Raw genomic sequence first — 6,000 nt, forward strand, 5'->3', positions numbered from 1 at the left:
GTGTTTCCTCCCATTACGGTAGTCAGTAGAAATCTGTGAAAACTGTTTTCACAAGGCACATAAAAGCCAAAGCTCACGTTAAGGTCTTAAGATTTCATCAGGCACATTGTATATTTGTTTTAACAAGTCTTACTTGTCAGGCCGAGGACAATTTTTCAGACAGCAACACTGCTGTCTTAACTGCACCTCCCCCCCACCTCCCAATGTATAGCAGAAACCGGATGGGCTCGCAGGAGTTTTCCTACAGATACCAGAAATGACAACACAACAAAAGTCATGTTGACGGGAAAAAGTGGAAATATATGCTGATATTTGTAAATCAAATAGCAGTAGTTGTAAATGAATTCAAATGTAAACACAAACATGAAACAAGCAAGCCGATGAACTGGAGTGTTTAAAAAAAAAAACTTTCCATAAAGATGTTATTCTAATGATACAACGGCACCATTTGGTTTGTTTTTAGCATGTCATTCATCATTTTTGCATAAGTGCTCAAGCTTGAGTTTTTTTATTCAAAACAAGAAAAACTCCACGTTTTTTTCCACAGAAATGTTCTCGTTTGTAATGAAGAGTAAACCGTGCTTCATGGCTTCTTCTCAAATGATACATTTAAAATACACGGTCTCTCCAGCATGGGAGTTGCTCCCAATTGAATCCCTTATTCTCAAACTTGCATCAATGCTTTAAATTACAGCAGCACTAGTAATCTGTTTATTTAGCTTATCGCTTGCTGAAGTCAGTTTCATGAAAGAGCAAATGGAAAATGCCATATGAGAAATCTGGAGATAAAAATCGTTTTTCTGTTGACTTCTTTTGAGATTTGAGTTTTGAAAAGCCCTCAGAGACCTTCTGCTCACATGCTTGTTATGTAAAATAAATACTCTGTAATGTCAAACAAGCTGGAGGGATTGACAAGGATACCTCAACCTAAATATAGTGCTGAATTATACAAGACTCGGAAAGGGAATCCTATTTGATTGTATAAGTGTCTCTCACAGCTAGACATTTGAAATGCAAGTTGCTGCACTTGCATTTGTGTAATGTAGGAAAATTCAGCTTCTTTTCCTTGTCCCCCTCTATGCTCACACCATCACACTGATCTTGTGCTCACAATTCCTGATTTGCAAAGCAAGTGAAAGCAACATCTTCACAACAATGAGCAGCGTTTAGTAGTTAGAGCAGTCCGTTTTAATGTCACCCCTTTGAGTTCTCTGATGCTGGTCAACTGAAAATTACTTTTCAAAGCATGAAAAACCCCTCAATGATCCTCACTGGGCACGGCAGTCAGACATGCCAATTGAATACCCACGTTTTTCTCTCTGGGTTCTTATTAATAGCAGATTGTGGTGAAAGGCATCACCCACACGATTAGCTTGAAACCCAGTGTGCAGTGTCACAATTGGAGTCTAAAAAAGGCCCTGTGTCTTTGAAAATGCCCCTTTTTGGTGCTACAGCTGTGTCCTTTGCAAAACAGGAAAATTAAAACAGGTGTGATGGGGTAGAATGCTAATCCTCCACATTATAGTTGTTGATCGCACACAGTCAGTCTCCCTCGAACGTATGTAATTTAATATGGAATACATCAGCAATGTGACATTTGCAGCATGGAAGATGCAAAGGTTGGGAAGATTCTGCTGCTGCTATTAATAGAAAATGTGCATCACTGACTGGGGTTTTCTGTTACAAGAGGAATTTCGACAGTACTGCGGCTCCTTCCAGAACTGAGGTTATGGGCCCGGCGAGGGAGTTTGTGTTTTTGAGCAGCGTCAGAATATTTGGATTGTATTTCTGGGTGACAATCCAGGGACGAGCGTAGGCAACAAGGTCATCCCCTGGAGACTGCAGGGCCGTCAATGAATACAGACACACAAAACGAAGCGTTTGCAGAGGAATGTCTTCACTGTGTACCCAAAACACGCCTGATGGTGCTACGATTTGTGCAATTTGATCATGAGGGAGAGGGGGGATGGGTGCATGGGGAGGTAGAGGATGTCCTTTTTTTTTTTTTTTTTTTCTTTCGTCATCTCCTGACAGGGAAGCCACACTGTTAACCACTTAATTAATGAAGGAAATCTTTAGGAAAAAAAACACAAACAATCAGCAATGCAATTAACAGATGCCACAGCACCAGGCAGCTGAAGTGAGTGAGTCTTGACTCAAAAGCTCTCACATCATTACTTTTTGTGCTGCAAAGGCCCGTTTTACTTGTCTGTTTTTAAAAATTATTAATAATTCCTATTCAAGCAGAGAAAGCAAAGATAATAAACAGCAGCAGCTCTTGGCCCATATGTTGCTGGATTCAGAGAAATTACCAAAACAGATCTGCTGACATGTTTGTTTCAGTGACTAGGACGAGTCTCTTTTCTTTTTCCTTCCCCTTTTATTAACATGCTCCAGGTGCTATCCTTATGGGTTTATGATTTGTCTAATTTGCAAATGTTGGAGTGCTCTACACCTGTTGCCCGTGCAGCGCCTCCAGTCCTTTTTACGCTCAACAGGCTGACAAAGAAAGCGAGTAAATCGATTCCTCTCACGCTAACCTGTTACCGCTGTGGACAGGGCATTCTTCTTTTTTCGCATTTTTCATAACGGTGATAGTGATGGTTCATTATGGCTCAATTCATAAAATACCGTCTTTGCACTTACACTCCAGGGGGTTCTCAATACAAGGGAGATTTATTAAACATTTTTTAAGGGTGCTGTGCCTTTTTTCTACGGCTTATCTTTGTACCATCTTTAACACAGTCTAACAGATGCCAAGACCCTCGTGCTGCACCAACATTCTGAGCCCCCAAATGTAGTGGGCAGGTCCCATGACCGTGACATCCATATATTTGTTGAATTTAGACTTGAAACTAGGCCAGGAGAACTTCAAGAGACTGTCATCTCACTGGATGAAATCTGATACTGGTCGATTGTTGAGAGTTTATATAACCAGCGATGACAAAGTAGTTTATGACTTCCTACTGCCTTGTATTGAGGCCATATACAGGCAGCACATCGGGGTACATGCATGGCTGCATCTACCGCTTTTCCATTGCAGTTAAATACAGTTCCAAAACATTATGGAACATCAGAGGCCTAAATCTCTGGATTAACACCCTGTTAAGGTGCAACTGCGAATTCATGGATTTAGGCTAAACTTCATAATGAATATTCTCTGCCCTCAATATGAACACCAAATAAATACCAACATTTTTAAAAATATATTTTTCCTTTCCCACCAATAATTGTTTCAGCAGTGTCACACAAGAATAACTCACTTTGTAGTTTTGGATCTTCTGCTAGTAGAGATAATTCAGTTTTTGTATTTTTAGAAATATAAATGATAAAAATAGTCACACTATAACCATGAAATAAAATAAAGTCCATACTTTGTAAGTAGAATTGTCTGCAATGACACCGATTACCAGGGCGACTACAACCTGAGGGCATCGAGGAATGCAGCTCACCATTAAGCCATGTTTGAATTAAGGTTAAGGTCATTCTCAGACCTCATTCACATTGAAGAAATCTACAAAAACAGAGCCGCATGAACATTAATTCGCGACAAGCTGTGGAAAGGAAAAAAAAAAAACAGACAAACGTAAAAGCCCCCACTTTTCGTTTTTTTTTTCTGTGTGGTTTTATTTCCTTTTGTAGTCAGCTAAATGGGTTGCAACAAATACATGTGAAAGAAGTGCAGAGGAAAAAAAAAAAAAAAAAAAAGATTTTCTGTAGATAAGAAAAATGACCTCAGTAATTGCAAAATACAAAACAAAAGTTATTTTGTTCAATACCGAAGAAGTGAGGTCTGTTGGTTGAAAAGTTTGCAAAAAATACATTAAGTTGGCATTTCTTTTCGATCACAGTTTTTTAAACTGTTCAGTGTTATCTTCAGCTGTATAGGCGACAACCAGAACATTTCCCTTGTTTGGTACCTGTTCCTTATCTGAAGAGGAAAATGTACACTACATTAACCCCATTCACACTGAAACAATTGACAGCCAGTCTGTGTGAATGGAGCAGGAAAATGATTGCCGCGTCAAGTCCTTACGCGTTGACAGTGCGCGTCAGATAACTGCCGTACCCAATCGGAATAGGGGCCCATTTTTGCGACCACAACACAAGGTTAAGCCACCTTTGAACAAGAACTTGTGACCGTAACTAGAAACGGACCGGGTTGTTAGAAATGGCGGAGGTTGAAAATAATATAGTCACAGCAAGTCTGAGTGTTATTGATGAACCAACAGGTTGGTATATGTAATGCTAACTATTGCCACACGTCAGAAGTTATGTAGCAATAAATCATGCAAAATATATTCTCTATACAGGCAGACCTTTAAATGGGGAAATGATCCAGAATATCTGTCTGTGTCTCCTCTCTCGAATCCACGGGCTTCTGTAGCATCTCGTTCCCATGGCCACAGCACTTTTGCCGGCAATCTCGGTTTTCTGTGTGAATGGATCCTTGCCGGCAATTTTCCGACATTCAAACCCAGTGTGAATCGGGGGGGCAATAGGAAAAAAGCAGGCAAACTTTGCTGGCAATTTGCCGGCATTTCAGTGTGAATGGGGCTATTGTTTAGTTTTAGGTCTAAACTAATGAAAACGGCTGCCCCAATGAAAGAGGCCTCTCCTTGCTCTAGTGCTGTGTAGAGGATGGGGGTAAACATTTAAATAGGGCAGGGTAGGGCAGGGTAGGAGTCCCGCTGATAAAAAAAAAATAGCCCCCCGTCATAGTAAAGCGGACGACACATGGGGCTCTACGGAACAGGCAACGGGGAAGTGAAAGGCTAAATATCCTATCATTGATCTGAGGAGACACTCATCCTGCTAACCTGCTGAGTGTTCAGTTAAACAGAACAATGGAGTTCAGGCCGCATCAATATTCCCGGCTATTGAGTGGTCTCTGCTTAGCAGTCAGATTGATGAGGTGAAAGCTTTAAACTATCTCAGCAAATACATAGGAGACTTGCGTAAAGACTATTCTCTTAGAACATGTTAGGCCCTTAAATTAACTCTGTTCTCCACCAACAAAACAAAACCAAATATTTGGGCAGTAGGTTCCTGTTCCCAACCACTTTGTCCCCCTGCAGTCCAAATCATACACAGCTCCCCTTCAAACCGAAAATAACAACAAAGAGAACGGTATGGAAGAATCAGAAATTGCATCCGGCGGGGCTTTCTGAATAAGAACACACTGTTGTGTCCCACAGGGCACTAATGATGTACAAGTGCATTTATTACAGCAGCCCCAATAAATCTCAGGTAGGACTGAACTCATGGGAAAGGTTAATGGATTACAAAGGGATGTGGTATTGAACCATCAAGAAGTTTACACACCGCATCAATACATCAAACACTATTGATCAATCGGTCTTTGACAGATAAATTAAATTCATAAACTTGATAATGCACTGGAATATGCGCATGGCTTCCTTCAGGTCTGTTATTTATTTTATTTTTTTCAATTATGTTGTTTTAGGATCAAGACTTATTGATTAAAATATGTCCCCCTTAGAAAGGGTCAGTAAGTATCAGAGCTGCAAGTAAAGGAAAAAAAAAAAACACTGAGTACCATTTTATCTAAACCTTCATCTAAAAGAGATAGCAAGCATCCATTAATAAGTTAAAACTCCAGAAAACCTTAAATCTCTATAAACCTGATGACAGTAAAAGTTTAATTGTATATATACACATATTATTGGCTGTGTGTATATGTAGTGTAATACAGGAGTGAATGTTATTTTTCCCATATTTTTCCTGAATTTGACCCATAAACGTAAAGTTAGTCCTTCCTTCTCTGTGGTTTAGTTTTTTTATAACCGCCCCCCTCAATTATGTTAATAGGATGTTGTTTTTCTTTACTATAGTGCTTTTATTTTATTTCATAGCACAACTTAAGTGGATGCAAATTAAATCAATTAATAGCCATCAACACGTTGCTAGCTAAATTAAATGATGCTAAATAGAGGTGTTGATGCTATATAGATCCAACATAGTCAGTTCACACCATCG

Source organism: Amia ocellicauda, chromosome 18 (genome assembly GCF_036373705.1).
Source record: "Amia ocellicauda isolate fAmiCal2 chromosome 18, fAmiCal2.hap1, whole genome shotgun sequence".
NCBI classification, from domain to species: Eukaryota; Metazoa; Chordata; class Actinopteri; order Amiiformes; family Amiidae; genus Amia; species Amia ocellicauda.